Source organism: Oryx dammah, unplaced genomic scaffold (genome assembly GCF_014754425.2).
Source record: "Oryx dammah isolate SB20612 unplaced genomic scaffold, SCBI_Odam_1.1 HiC_scaffold_15, whole genome shotgun sequence".
Lineage (NCBI taxonomy): Eukaryota > Metazoa > Chordata > Mammalia > Artiodactyla > Bovidae > Oryx > Oryx dammah.
In genome coordinates, this window is record NW_024070199.1 from 45,999,450 (window position 1) to 46,015,512 (window position 16,063).

At 57.8% G+C, this 16,063-nt stretch overlaps 1 protein-coding gene across 1 annotated transcript in view; it reads right to left on the bottom strand.

Moving 5' to 3' along the window:
* Positions 1-16,063, bottom strand: part of SHANK2 (SH3 and multiple ankyrin repeat domains 2) — a 527,407-nt gene that overhangs the window by 31,456 nt on the left and 479,888 nt on the right. The gene's annotated exons all lie outside the window — the stretch shown is intronic.

The window sequence follows — 16,063 nt, forward strand, 5'->3', positions numbered from 1 at the left end:
GCTCTCAAGCCCTGAGAGACCCGGAGGAGCTTTCAGTGCACCCGCTGAGTGAAGGAAGCCGGTCTGTAAAGGCTGCATGCTGTATGATGCCAACTGCATCACATGCTGGAGACAGCAAAACGATGAAGACCATGAAAAGATCAGGGGTTGCCAGCGCTTGGGAGGAGGGAGGGACAAACAGGAGGAGCACAGGGGATTTTTAGAGCCGTGACACAGTTACTCTGTACAGGATTGCAATGGTGGCATCCGTCCAAATCCAGAGACTGTACCGGGGGAAGAGGGAACCCTAATGTAAACTTTAGTTAATAATAACGTATCAATATTGTATCAGTGTTGGTTCATCAACTGTAACGAACTGTACCACATCGGAGCAAGATGGTAAAAATACAGAAACGGGTAGGTAAGGAGGAGTGACGGGATGAGGAACTCCGCACTGTTTGCTCTGTTTCTCCTTAAAAATTCAAAACCTGCCTAAAATAAAGGTAGAGTCACAGATGGAGAAAACGAACATGCTTGCCAGGGGTGAAGGGGGGAGGGACACACTGGGAGATGGTGATTGACAAATACCCACTACTACTCTGGAGGGGTCGCCATGCCCTCCTCCAGGGGGTCTCCCGCACTGCAGGTGGATTCTTTACTGTCTGAGCCGCCAGGGAAGCCACGCGTTAGACAGGTCACGAATGAGGATCTGCTGTACAGCACAGGGAGCTCTACTCAACACTCCGTAATAGCCGATGTGGGAAAAGAATCTTAGGAAGCGTGGATACGTGTAGAACTGACTCATTTTGCTGTACACCTGGAACTAATACAACACTGTAAATCAACTATACTCTAATACTCAAAAAAATTGCTCAGAGAAATAGCTTATTAATTAAAAAGGAAGCTCATTTCTACATTTTCTATTACAGAATGTTGTCCTACGAGTAACCAAGAGCAGAGAGACTGTTCTTCTGTATCACCAAGACCTCATCAGCCAGTGGCAGCATAATCAGGCGGACGGTTCCAGCGCCTCCAAGCTGCCCCCTCCCCCTCACGGGCCCTCCTGGTGCAAGCCCCAGCCTCCTCTCACCCTGCCGGAAAGCAGTCCAGGCAGCTCTGCGTGAAAAGACAAAGTCCCGCGCTAAAAGCACAGCGACAACACTGTCACAGCTAAAAGGCAGCCCTCATCCCTGGGGTCAGGAAGGACCCCGTCACAGCTGGAGGTCTTCCCAGCTGTCTCGTAAGTGTCCCCACGACGACAGCCGCTTCACTGGGACCAGGCGCAGAACACGAGCCACCCGCTGTGTCGGCTGGCGTGACTCTGAAGTCTTTTTCACTCTGCAGCCTTCCCCGGTTCCTCCTTTATCCCCTCCCGGTCCACGGGCTGAAGCAGGGAAGCCGTCACTCGCTCTTGGTTTTGCTGGCCGCGCGCCTCTGCGTTCTGTTTGCCCATCCTTTGTGGGCTGGAGGCTGGGACCTGCGTGAGATCTGCATTGTGCCAGGTGGACGCCACAGGTGGGGCCGTGTGCCCCCATCGGAGCCCCCAAGTGTCGGCTTGAGCCTTTCTGGGATGTTAAGACTCATGGATGGGTTTGCGCACGGTCAGCCTGATCCACGCCCCGTTAGTTGGTCAGTAACATTTCTAGCAGCCGCTCACGGTCACTGCCTGGATCACTTACTGCCCGGGGGGCTGTAAAATGGTGATATTCTACTTAGGGTGTTCCTTCTCCATTTATCATGTGGAATAATCTGTAAAGAGAAACTTCCCCTTCTCAGCTGTTTGACTGCCCTGAGGGACAGTTTCTTTAAGGGCAAGATGCACGCTTCACCTCCCTTTCTGTTTGCCAGTTTCCAGAGTAATGAACTTGTTCCTCCAAGTGACCCATTCTCGAATGTAAACTGGTACAACCATTGTGGAGAACAGGATGAAGAGTCCTTAAAAAACTAAAAATTATCACCTGGTCCCACAGTCCCGCTCCAGGGGAGATACCTGGAGAAAACCATACTCCAAAGAGACACATTCACCCAGAGCTCACTGCAGCAGGCCGTGGAAGCAGCCTGCGTGTCCACTGACAGGGGGATGGGTAAACAAGATGTGGTACCTATACACAGCGGAATACCACTCAGCCGTAAAAGGAGATCATGCCATCTGCAGCAAAACAGACAGACTGAGAGATCATCATCCTCACCGAATTACGTGGGTCAGACAGAGAAAGACCAACACCAAACGATAGTACTCACACGTGCAATCTAACTAGAAAAATGAAACAAATACAGTTATCGTCTACAAAAACAGAAACAGACATACGGATATCGAAAGCAAACTCACGGTTACCAAAGGGGAAACATCGGGTTGGGGGCGGGTAGATCAGAAGCTTGCGATAAACACACACACACACACACACACACACACACACTGCTGTACATAAGACAGGTATCCAACAAGGACCGACTGTCTAGCACTGAGAACTCTACTCAATATTCGGTGATAACCAACATGGGAAAAGACACTAAAGAAGAATGGATGCCTGTGTTTGCATAACTGAGCCACTCAAGGGTACCCCTGAAACTAGCTGTAGGTCAACTATACTCCAGTCAAAATTTAAAGAGAAAGCGACCCCTTCTTTAAAAGTGTCATTATGAATTCAGGGAAGTTTAAAAAAAAAGTGTATTTAATACATCTGAATCCATTGCAATTACTATGTTTTGTGTTTAAACACACTTTTGATTTTAGAATGGTTTTAGATTTAGAGAAAACTTGTCATGATAGAGCAGGGAATCCCTCGCCCAGACCCCATCTCCCCTGTTACAAACATGTTACATAAAGATGGTACCTTTGTCACAAATACACTGTTACTAATTAAGACCCACATTTAATTCAGATTTCCTTAATTGTTACCCAGGGTCCCACCCAGGGCAACACGTGGTGTTTAGGCTCCTCTGGGCTGTGACAGCTCACACCTGCCTTGCTTTTGCTGAGCTGTACAGTTTTGAGTAGCCACCAGGAGTTGGTGCGGTTTCTCCCCAGCGAGGAGGGCGGTGGGTCTGGGGAGGAAGTGCCCCTCCTCCACCCCCCAGGGCGCCTGGCTGCTGCGGGCACCACTGCCCTGCGCGCCTGGACAAGGGGAGATCGCCAGGCCGTCCTCTCTCTTCAGCCCACACTGTCCTCTTTGGAAGGAGGTCACTGGGCTCAGCCGCCCCCAAAGGGTGGCTCTTTGAGGGCCAGACCATCCACATACACTTTAGGGATTCTTCTGCCAGGAACTTGTCGCTTCCGCTTATGTAGTCCTCAGGTGTTTATTTCCGTCATCAAGGCCCAGCAGTGCTCTGCGTGGTGGCTCAGATCGCCCCAGCTCGGGCCATCGGGAGCTGTGTATCCCCGAGGCCTCTGGTTTCCCCACGTCCCACCTTTCTGGCCCTGCAGGAAGCTCTGGGCTTCTCTCCCTCTCGGGCGCCTCTGTCCCGCCTGAGCTCGGGAGAGGCATCTAGGTCACCCCTGTGCCCGATCCATGTGACTCTAAGCATCTTCAGCACCGCCCTTGCTTGCTGATGAGACACGCGTTCAAGGCTCTTTGTGAGTTCATAGATCATTTCAGCTGAGCTTTAGAGTAGCGGGGTTTTCCTTCTTTGATTTTATATTTGTATCTCTGTATCTCTGCTAAAAAAAAAATCTGGGTTTCTAATGACTGAAGCTCCAATACTTTGGCCACCTGATGCGAAGAACTGACACACTGGAAAAGACCCTGATGCTGGGAGAGATTGAAGGCGGGAGGAGAAGGGGGCAACAGAGGATGAGATGGTTGGATGGCATCACAACTCGAGGACACGAGTTTGAGCAAGCTCCGGGAGATAGTGAAGGGCAGGGAAGCCTGGCGTGCTGCAGTCCAGGAGGTCTCAGAGTCGGACACAACTTAGCGACTGAACAACAACAAGGTAATGACTTATTTTCCCGCCCTCTTATCTATGTATCTGTCTGTCTGCTTGTCCACCCATCTCTCTGTCTATCCATCCATCAATTTGTCCATCCGTCTGGACATTTATCTATCACTTATCATTTCTATCATTAGACAGTTTCAGGGGAACACCATCAGTATCGTTACTAACAATAAAATTACTGACAAGAGTAAGATTTCTTTCCATTGTGCAGTGGTATACAAACTGATACTTGAAATAATTTCCCCGGTAATGCCATTAGTTTCATTTGTGCTTATGTTCATTTATATTACTTTGGTTTTCAAAATGCCGACTTAATTGTGAAGTATTCACTCAATTTCATAATCTAATCTACAGCAATTTGTCCTCAGAAAAGTCTTTTCTTTCTCTTCCTGTGCTCTACCCCGAGGAAAACACTAAATTAAAAAACATTCCTGTATAATACTTTAAGAGAATACTACCTTGTAAAATAAATGTGGTTCTTTTCCTTTTTAGCCAGCACACATACACAAAAACCCACAACACTTCTGTGTGAGGACTGTCCTTCTGTTAAAAAGAACAAGCACATACCTGTGTGAGCCTATCTACCTGCGTCCCCACACGCGTGTGTACGAGAGCGTGTGTGCACACGTATGTATGTGTGTGTGTACACCTGTGTGTCCACTCCCCCACCTTCTGGTCACCCGTCTCTTGCACGCTCTCTCTTCCATGTGACCAGGCGCCCCCCAGAGGGCAGTGCCGGGCCGTGTGCAGTGCCCGGGTCCCCTGGAGACAGGGCGGGGAGCACCCAGGGTCCAGCCAGATGCAGGAACTGGCAAGGACCAGGGGTGCTGGGCCGCATGCAGAGATTCTTGGCTCCCCGATGGCCCCCACGGTCCTCGCCAGTTCCTCCATCTGGCTGGACCCTGGGTCCCCCCCATTTCTCCAGGGGACCCGGGCACTGCTTGGCCTCGGCCTGCGGGGCCCCGAGGGGCATGTCTGTCTCAGCGTGCTCTCCAGCCGCGGCCCAGGATCCTGCTCTCTGGGTCTCTGAGTCCCCGTGCCCCCAGGCTCCCAAACTGTGCTGCTGCAGGCTTTTCGCCCCCGCACCCTCGGCGTTTATGCCACCTGCTGCCCCCCTGCCCTGGGAGAAGGCAGCGCAGGTGTGGCTCTCCGCTGGGCCTCACGTCAGGTCCCTGAAAACCCTGCCGTGGCGAAGACGCACGTGGGACATGACTCAAAAGGCGCCAGTGGGCAGACCCTCGACTGAGTGGGGCTGTTGCCCGCCCCTCGGGAGACGCTGCAAGCCACATCCTGCAGGTCTTGGTGGGGGGTGCGAGCCCATGCAGGAGCTGGGGGCATGATCACGTCCTCACTTGTCTCCAACCACAGTTTATTCAAACCCCAGTCTTGTCTCCTCCTGATTAGAAGGTGATCCCTCTAGACCCGGGCCTCTCCCCCAGCTCCAGGCAGGGCCCCACTTGGGCTCAGACACAGGCCGGCCAGACTCCCACTGTGGTACTTCAAGGATGCCCTGAGCTACCCTTGGCCTTCGGGAGCGCGTCTATTCCCTCAGCTGTACCACAGTCAGACCAGGAGACAGGAGGGAGAGAGGCACCGTCCCTCGTCCAGGGTGACTCTGCGTTACCCGTCCTGGGACTCCCTCCTGGGACCACTCTGGGAGACAAGAGGGTGCCCTGGCCCCCCAGTACCCCTCTCAGCAGCCCGGGTTGCCATGGTCCAGTGGCTTCTGCTGGGGGCCCGCTCCAGCCCTGTAGCTCTGTTCCCACCCCCTGTAAAGATGCTGCAGGCAAGACCCCGGGCTGGGAGCAGGTGGCTTCCTTGTCCCGGCGAGCCCGCGGGCCCAGCGTCCAGCACTGGCTTAGAGCCAGCGGCTTCCTCCCTGCCCTGGCTGAGCATTGAGATGCATGGTGGGGTCGTGGACACGTGTCCGTGTCCACTCGTGCCGGCGTGTGGCTGTGTGCACCCGTGGAGGGCGTGTCTCCCACTGGGCCGCACGGCTCCCCGTGCAGCAGGGGGCGGGGCCTGCACACCAGCAGGTGAAGGATGACTCCAGGTCCTCATGTGAGAGCACACTGAGTGGGCCCCAGTGGGGTGTCCCTGTGCTGAGGACCTGCGCGGTTACACCACTGAACCCCGTGGGCAGTAGGCCAGCAGCCCCCCAGCCTTGCCCCCTGCACAGCCTGGCCTCTCTGCCCACCATGGCCGCAGAGAGCCGACCAGCCCAGCTTTCCATGCAGCACCTTGCTGGTCCTGTGCAGATGACATCTCGGGGAGTGTGTCTCATAAGCCGGAAGCAGCAGGCACTTCCGATGCCTTATCCGCAAATACAAGTGGGGAGGTGAACCCCACAAAAGTGCCCTGAGAGGCCTGGAAGCTTGGTGGTCGGGTAGGTGGTAGGACTCCACTGCACGGGCTGAGGTGAATGCGCAGGCACACGCAGGAGGCCTGGCAGCCCTTTTGGAGTCTGGAGGCAGTGTGTGCCACGTTGGAGCATGTGTTCCCCACCCGCCAAGCCCTCTGTGAGGCTGTGGCCGAGTGGGGCCCAGGGTGAGAGCGTGGATGGTCCGCAGCAGGTCCCAGGCTGCAGGGCAGGCTACTCGGCCACCATTCAGGGCCCAGTGACACTGAGTGTCCAAGCAAAGGGGATGCTCTGAGGAGTGTCCGGTGGGCACAGAGCTTGGGGACCCTGGAGCTGCCTGATGCCCCACCCTGCATGTGACTTCTTTTGAGAAACATCTGTTGGCTTGTGGGCCTCAAGGGCCTGAGGCCCCAGTGGTGCTGCTGCTTGCTGAGACTCACGTGGTTGGTGGGGAGGGACCACTTCCATCGGACGCCTTGGTTCGTTCTGAGCCAGCACAGCAGACAGACTAACGGCAAGGGCAGCGGCCTGCCCAAGGCCAGGGCAGCACCCAGCACCGCCCTCCCGCTCCGTGAGCCCCAGGTCGGCAGCGCGGGGGCGGGCTGGGAGGAGGCCCTTTCTCCCTGTTTCCCCACTTCCTTCCAGAGCATCGGTCACACCGCGACAACAGCGAGAGAAAGCGGCCTTGGGAGAAACGAAGCGGTTGGGGGTGACAGTGAAGGCACATGGGGCCCCCGGGAGGGACAGAAGGCTCTGCTTTCGTCCCCTCGGATGGAGCCCCCGCCCGTCTCCGCAGCCTGGGGGCAGCTGGCTGAAGGGCGTCTCCCCTTGACCCCCGAGCTCTGGCTCTTGGGCTGAAGGGTCCCTGTCCCCGTCCCCGTCCAACTCCAGGGGGTTAGAGAACGAGCATCAGTGCCCTCGGCAGGGGGTGGTATGTGCTGGCCCAGGGAGCGAGGAGGAGGAATCTCTCTTTCCTCATGGGACACAGACAGGTTGATACCCCAGGGGCCAGGAGCCACCTGGCCTCCTGAATTTGAGGACCTCCCCTCACAGAGTAGGGGTGGAGAGGGGGCAGGGCTGGGTCCCTCACCTCCTATAAAGCAGGAGGAAACCCCTGCTTCCAGAGCAACCTCAGTGGGGGCCTGAGCCATCTCACCCCGAGATGTCCCACCTCCTTGCTCCTGCCCCCTTCTGTCCCTCCAGGGGCACCTTCCCCGTGTGCCCCTCCCTGCAGCCCTGCTTGCCCTTGATGTGCCAACAGCCTGGCCTCCTCGGCTGCAGGCCAGACGCCCCAGGGCCTCCGCTGCCCCAGGGGAGGGATGCTGCTCTAGCCCCTCCTCCGTCTGGGCTCTCCCACCCTCCCAGGACCCCTCGCCTTAAGCCTCCCAAAAAGGGTGCCCAATCGAGACTCTGGTGACCGCCCCCCGCTCCCGCCACTGGGGACGGGCAGGGGCTGACCCAGTCCCGCTCCTCTGGGGGAGGACCCCCCCCCAGCCCAGCACAGACCCTGAGGGCCCCGGGGAGGGTGTGGGCTCAGGTGGGCCTGACTCAGGTTGGGGAATCCTAACCTGGCTGACGTGCGCGGCGTGTTTAAAAGAATTGTTTTGCCCTTAACGCAGAAGGGCAGTTGCTACAAAAGGCCCTCCAGGCGCGTCGCCCACGGCACTGACATGCGTAATTATGGTTGACTTGGGCTTGAAAGAAGGGGCGCTGCTGGTGGAGCCCCTATGGGGGCGCTAATCGTAGCAGGGGCCTCTGTGCCAGCCTCACGGCCTCCTGCGTCTCCGCCGCCCGTGACTCAGACAAGAGGTCCCTGAAGAGGGAGTCTGGAGACACCTGGCGAGCCTGTGGGCTGGGCCGAGCCCACCTGTCCCGCGAGCCGGCTCCTGGGCCGGCGGTCACTCCTCCGCTGGCTCACGGGGTGGTGGCTGCACCACGCTGTCCCCAGGGCCGGGCCAAGCGCCCGAGGGCACCAGACTCCTGGATGGAACCTCAGAGACACGCTGGAGCCCCAGTCTCTGTCACGGTAACCTCCCGGCATAACCAGAGCGGGTTAAGTTCACGCGCATGTCGGGTTCACGGCGAGAGACACGCTGGGGACCCAGCACAGCTGGAGTCCTGCCGCTGTCTTGCCCATCGCCTGGCCTCCGGTAAGCGTCCACGGGACACGGCCGGACTGCACGCCGAAAGGAAAGAGCTTGGTGGGGACACAGGGTCGGGTAGTGGAGAGCAGGGTGGAGGCTGCTCAAAAACGCACAGAACAGCCGTACAGCCCAGGAACCCCTCTTCTGGGCATGTGCCCCAGAGCAGGGACTTGAACAGACACCCGTGTGCCAACGTTCATGGCGTCGTGACTCCCAACAGCTAAATCATGTAAAATGCCCAAGTGTCCATGGATGGATGAAGGCAGAAAGGGTGGCCCCTCAGCCTTAAAAAGCAAGGAAATTCTGACACCAGCTGCAACGTGGACGAACCTCGAGGGCATTATGCTTGGGTGAAGAAGCCAGGCGCCAGTAGACCATCACTGGGTGACCCGTTCTCAGAAGGATCAACATTCACGGGGCGGGGGCAGGGGCGGGGCTGAGGAGGGGGGAGGCGAGCGTCTAGTGGGGGCGGGGCTTCAGTCCCCGGAGATGGAGCGTTCTGGGGATGGACCGGTGCATAACTGTGCGAATGACTGCACCTAACGCCAGTCATTTTAAGTGCCACAACCGGGCATTTGCCACAGTTAAAAAAAATTATGTATCTATATCTATAGATATATGTATTTATTTTTAAAGGGAAAGACATGATCTGAGGTCCGGGAACCAGGTCCGGCTCTGTGCCCCTCCACTGGTCCCTGGGGGCTGCCCTTTGGGGCATGGTGTCATCTCTAAAACGGGCCGACAGTGGGTGACTTCACAGGGTCCCAGAGGACCAAGGAAATGCATACAAGTGCCTCCTGAGCCTGGGCCAGGGCGGGCAATGGGGCGACCCGTGGCTGATTTCCCATGAGTGGACACCCTTCCCCTAACTCAGTGGGAGGGTGGGGACCCCGGCAGGACAGGGTCCCGCGGGATGGAGCACAGCTGCGGGCCTGAGTGTGAGGCTGAGGTCCCACCGGGGAGGTGGTGGACACTGTGCTTCACGCTGGTCCGCCCTGCCGGGGCCAGGACACTTGGATGGTGTGACTGGGTGAGAGCTTGGCAGACGTCACACGTCACACGGGGCTGAAAGCATCTCGTCCACTCTTGCTCACTGGCTGGCTGGCACCAAGCTGACCCGAGAGGCTCCTGGGCCCTGCTGTCCACCTGGGTGTCTCATCCCTGTCTTGCAGCCCTGGAAGCTGGGCTGCCCTGCTCCGGGTCCTGAGCTTGTGCGCCCAGGGCAGAGTCTGGCATGGAGCTCCAAGCACTTTCCCTCCTGGGCCTCCTCCCTAGAGCTCACAGCACTTGGGCGGGAGGAGGCCTTGCCTGGCGGTGAGAGGCTGCGTTGGCGTTGGCTGAACACGCGTTTCCACCTGGGGGCTGCTCTCGGGGATGCGCTTCTGGGTGTCGGCAGGCACGGCCCCCCGGACGACCCCGCAGATAGAGCACTGCACCAGAGGCCCCCCTGGGTGGGGCCCTGGCCCAGCCTGCACTTCGCTCAGCCTGCTGGGACCCCCTCCCCCAAAGGGTGCCTTTTCCGACCTGTTTTCAGGCCGTGGACAACAATGGGGGCCTGTGTGCATTTTCCAGGGGCGAGGGACCCCCGTCCTGGTCAGATTCTAAAGCAGGATCCCACCCACGAAGAGGGGGAGAGTCCCCCTACGAGGGAAGCAGGCCCGGCCTAACAATCCCTCAGCCCGTACCGTCCACCTCCCATGCTCAACAGTGAGCGCTCGATGGCCATGGATAATGGGCAGCTGCCGTGGAAAGCTCTTTGAAGGTGCCTTCAAAAGTGAAACGCATGGGACTCCCCGGGCAGTCCAGCGAGTAGGACTCTGCTCTCTGTGAAGGGGGCCCAGGTTCGCTCCTGGTCAGGGAACGAGGGCCCACATGCTGTAACTAAGGGTCCGCAGGCCACAGTTAAGGCCCAGCGCGGCCAAGTAAATAAAGCGTGAAACACAGAACGACCACGTGCCCCAGCAGTTACCACCGTGGGTCTGTCCCCCGAAGACGGGAAAGAGTGGCTGCGACAGGCATCTGCACACCCATGTCCACAGCAGCGTTTTCACAACAGCCAAGTGGTGGAAACACCCTTGTTGTTCAGTAACTAAGGCGTGTCTGACTCTTTGCGACCCCATGGACTGCAGCACGCCAGGCTTCCCTGTCCATCACCATCTCCGATGTTTGCTCAAACTCATGTCGATTGAGTCAATGATGCCATCCAACCATCTCATCCTCTGTCGTCCCCTTCTCCTCCCACCTTCAATCTCTCCCAGCATCAGGGTCTTTTCCAGTGAGTCAGCTCTTTGCGTCAGGTGGCCAAAGGATTGGAGCTTCAGCTTCAGCATAATCACTCCTTTCAGTTCAGTTCAGTTTTAGAGACCCTCTTTCCAAATACAGTCATGTCTGAGGGACTTGGGGGTCAGGACTGCACATCCTTCTGGAGGACACAGGTCAGCCCCCAGGATCCTGGCTCAGTCACGTCCTCACAAGGTCTCTGGGAATTCTCTGGCTCGGGCACAGCTTTGCGTGCCGACCTGTGCTTGGAGCCACCACGCCCCCTTGTAGAACGACACAGCATTTGGCCAAGTGCTTCCCTGAGAAGCACAGCACAGAGCAGAACGGACACCAGGCCCCTGTGAGCACAGGCCGGATCGTCTGCCCCGGCCGGCCCCTCATTAAAGGGCCAGCCCTCTGAGGACCCCAGGGCTGGGCACACACTCTTTGTGCCAAAGCCCTTTCACGGGAGGAAGAGACAATGAAGAAAAAGAAAGAAACTGCACTTAACATGAGCAATCGGCACATGCCTCTCGAGCTTAAAAAAAAAAAAGTGAGCTTTCAACACCCGCGGATCTGGTGGTTCCGTCAGGGGTACGAGGGGGCGTCCCTGGCCCCCAGGTCGGGTGGTGTCTGGCCTGCGTCACAGCCCCTACCACCTGCTTGTCTCTCTTGCCACCACAGCCAGGGCTGAGCCACCAAATGCCTCTCGGGGGAGGGGTGGTGGCCGCTGGTGGCTCAGTGTGGCTGGGAGAGCAGACGCCACAGGTGAGCTGCCTGGCGGAGACCTTGAGGGAAGAACCCTGGTCCCCCATAGCTCACGTCTCCCCTGAAGCCGAGGGAGCCAAAGAAACAGACGCGTGGGGCGCTCAAGCCTCCTGCCAGCTCCACGTGAGGCCTGGGACCCTGGGGGTTCAGCCCCCCGCCCCTGCCGACCCCTGGGATTCTCTGCAACAGCCACCCAGCCCCTCCGTGTTCCCCTGATTTTTTTGAGTATGCAGACCTTAGGGAAAATTGAGGGACTTCCCTGGTGGTCCAGTGGTTAAGATCTGCCTGCCAGTGCAGGGGACACCAGGTTCAATCCCTGATCCCGGAAGACCCCACATGCCTTGGAGCACTCAGCCCGTGCCCACAGCTACTGAGCCCCAGCGCCCTAGAGCCAGAGCTCCACAGTAAGAGACGCCGCCGCAAGAGAAGCCCGTGCGCGGCAACCAAGGACAGCAACCGGAGAAGAGCCCGCAGAGCAATGGAGACCCAGCGCAGCCAAAAGTAAGTAAATAAAATTTAAAAGAAAACTGAGGTGAAATTCACGTAAAGCAAAAGTCCCCCTTCGTAATTAGTGGCATTTAGTTCACCCACAGTGCCGGGCTCCCACCCCTCCGGCTGCTTCCAGAACATTCTCGCTGCTCCCAGAGTAAACCCCCAGCCACAAGCTGTCAGACCCACTTCCCCTCCCCCAGCCTCTGGGGGGTTGGTTTAGTCGCTCTGTCGTGCTGACTCTCTGTGACCCTGTGGACTGTAGCCCGCCAGGCTCCTCTGTCCATGGGATTCCCCAGGCAAGAATACTAGACTGGGTTGCCATTTCTTTCTCCAGGGGATCTTCCCGACCCAGGGATGGAACCTGGGTTTCCCGCACTGCAGGAGGATTCTTTACTGACTGAGCTTCGAGGGAAACCCTGGCAATCACTAATTTATATGCTTCCCGTCTCCAAGGATTTGCTCATCCTGAAACATCTCACACCCGTGAGATCATCGAGGAGGTGGTCTGAGCGGCCTCGCTCAGCAGCATCACGTCTTCACGGTTCATCTGCGCTCTACCGCGTGCCACTGCTTCAGCGCTCCTTCCGCGTGAGGGCTGCCCCACCGCAGGGGCCCCCGTGGGCTCTCACAGAGACCCCGGGCGGCTGGGCCCCCCGCCTGGACTCCTGCTCTGCCTCTTTGAGGAGAAGGAAGAAGGGCCAGCATTTGCCGGGCGCTGTCCCTAGGGGCGGGGGGCAGGAGCCCCCAAATCCTCGCTGCACCTGGAAGGCAGGTCCCGTCACTGTCTCCGTTCACATACAGGAGCCCACGGGGCCGAGACCACCAGGTTTCACACCTACCGGGAGGGATGCTGGGCCCCTGTGCACGGGTCAGGGAGCTGGGTGGGTGCCTTGCAGGTGGGCGACTCCAGGGCCCTGAGCAGGGGGCGCTGGCGGAACCCACGCCCTCCCACCCCCAACCCCCACCCCTCCCCAGCACTGAATGCGGCAGGGCGGACGCTGGAGGGAAGACCAGGGCCACCAGACAGAAGCCGAGAAAGTGATGCTACAGACCCGAGAAAGTGAAAGTCACTCAGCTGTGCCCGACTCTGCGCGGCCCCATGGACTATACATATATAACACAGTCCATGGGAGTCTCCAGGCCAGAACACTGGAGCGGGGAGCCATTCCCTTCTCCAGGGGATCTTCCCAACCCAGGGATCGAACCCAGGTGTCCCGCACCACAGGCGGATTCTTTACCAGCTGAGCCTCCAGGGAAGCCCACAGTCTGATACGGTTTCTACAGATACGCTCCCTCCCTCCTGTTACCCGTCCATCAACCCTTCCATCCATCCATCTGTCCACCTATGCCTTATCCACCCAGCCTGTCCTCCTGTTCTATCTTCCCAGGTATCCACCCACCCTAATTCCCATCGACCTGTCTGTCCGTCTGTCCATCCACCCATCCCTCCATCCATTGGACCAGCTGACGTCTGTGAGGTTGAGCACTAGGTTACACACTCTGAACGGACAGCTTAGGAGGACGGTCGACTGGTGGGAGCCTGGGCCACTGCCGCAGCACGCACGCGGGAAGTCTCTGAATCCTGAATGAAGAGCCAGGCGGGCAGCCCGGCCCAACACTCAGGGGGCTCGAAAGCCTGAGAAGAACGGGCAGGGACCTTGGGCCCTGGAGAGCCAGGGGAAGACATGGATACTGGCCAGGGACCCAAGGAAAGGAGCGTGGACCAGGGTGAGGCCGTGTGAGCGAGAGGGGCGCTGGGCCTGACTCCACAGACACTCATGCTCCCCTCCGGGGCCCTGAGGACATGCCCAGCACCCCCGGGCCTAGACCATCAGACCTCAGCATCAGACCATCAAACCTATGGGTCTGGTCACCAGGGCTGAAGGCCACCCACGGCTGCCGGAGGACATCAGCCCAGGAGACCCCCGCACACTCCACCTCTGCCCGGCTTCAGGCTGAGACGACCCCACGTGGCCGGAAGCCAGGGGGGCTGGGCCAGCTGTAAATGCAGGGCAAGGCTGGGCCCGTCATGCTTCTTTTTTTGTTAAAGTTCAGGCCTGTTGGACTGTGCTGAGCATGAGGCTGGGCCTAAAATAAAACCGGAGCTGCGTCAGCGTGTGGGTTGGTTCTGCAGGCTGGAGGCTGCTCCTCGGAGGCTGGGGGCTGCGGGCGGCGTGCTGCTGTGCGGTCCCCAGGGGGCCGCCACCCGGGCCAGCTGAGCGCTTCCCTGCTCCCCGCCCCCAGGAGAGGCCAGCTGGCACCTCCCGAGAACGCAAGGGCAGAACAGCTGGCCCGCAGCCTGGAGCCAGGAGCCTGGCCGACACAAGGCCGCACAGCCCAGGGCCTGCTCCCTCACTCAGCTCCCGGCTGAGTGCTTGGAGTTGGAGCCTTTCATGTGGATCGGGGGCCAGGCACCCCAGATTTGCCTCTGACTTCTTGGGCCAGGGAGCCACGGGGGGCCAGAACAAAGAGACGCTGCTTCTCCCACAAGGAGACAAACATGACCTTTCCTGAGCCCCTTCAAGGGCAGGGCTTCAGGCTGCACCCCAGATAAAGGAGGAGCCCCCCCAGATGAAGCTGGGGAAGAGGCTGGGGCATGCTCTGCCCATCCTCTCCCTCCCTCAGGGGCTCCCAAGCCCTGGGTTCTAGGGGGCAGGGTTTGGAAATGTCTGGCTCCGGGTCTGCCCAGCACCCAGCGGACGACTAGGTTCTTCCATCTCTCTGTAATCCTGATGTGGTTTGGGGCAGCAATGTCCCCAGATTCTAAAGTGAATAATTTCCCAGTCTCCCTTGAAACTGTTGGGGGACGTGCAGCAGAGTTCCAGCCGAGGAGATGCAGGTGCAAATCTGCTGGCAGTTCTAGGAAAGTTTGGCTTCTCTAATATAGGTGCTAATCAGACATTTCCTTTGGCCTTCTTGATTGGAATATGGATGCTAAGGCTGGACCTTCAGCAGCCATTCTGTGACAGCGAGGTGATGGCCATGCTAATTCAAGCTACTGGACGCTTGACCTGTTGAACTACTGCTTGTAAGCTCAGGTGGTAAAGAATTTGCCTGCAATGCAAGAGACTTGAGTTCAACCCCTGGATCAGGAAGAACTCCCTTCTCCCTATCCCAGTGTTTCTTCCTAGAGAAGTCCATGGACAGAGGGGCTATACATTCCATGGGGTCCTAAAGAATTGGACATGACTGAGTGACTAACACTTTCCACATACTTTTTGGACTTCCCTGGTGGCTCAGATGGTAAAGAATCTGCCTGCCATGCAGGAGGGCTGGGTTTAATCCCTGGGACAGGAAGATCCCTGGAGAAGAAAATGGCTACCTACTCCGGTATTCTTGCCTGGAGAATCCCATAGACAGAGGAGCCTGGCGGGTTACAATCCATGGGGTCGAAAAGAGTCAGACACAACTGAGTGACTAACAGTGAACTACAGATTAAGAGATCAAATAACTTTCTATTTGTTTTTAAACTGCTGTTTAATGTGGTTATCTTTAAAGTGGAAGCCAGTCCCTCACTGAGAAACCTGTTAAGGTGTTGTCCAACTCAGAGGTTCCCCATCCTTGGGTCCTGGTCTCTGTGATGTTATGCCTGCAGCCCTGATAAGGAGCCAGAAGGACGAATCCCTACCTAAACCAGCTCTTCAGGAAGGTTGGACTATCTTGCCTCCTCAGCCAGGAGAGGACACCCAGTCCTCCGGGACAGGTGGGGACATGACGTGTAAGCTGGGGCCAATCTGTCCGCATCTCCTTCCCACTTCTCCCAACAGGAGACCCAAGTGATGGCCCCACGTAGACTCATTCCCATCCCTGCTGCCCCTTGGATGCAGCTGGCTTGGCTGGGTGAGGCATGCCTTAGTGGACACATTTGCTGAGTGAGTGTCTGGGAGGGACCTGTTTGCAACCTGGTCCAGGAAGCGTGTAGATGGGATGTGTGCCCAGGTGACCCAGTGCCAGAGGAAGGCGACGAAGACACGGAAGGTCAGAGGGGCAGCCTGGCAGGGAATAGTGGGCACTGCAGATGGAGCCTTGCTGGGGAGACTGGGGCAGCCTCCAGAGTGAAGGCAAAGCTCGGGCAAGGCCAGAAAGAGTAGGGCTGGGGCAGCCAGGCCCTGCAGAGGCTGGGGAT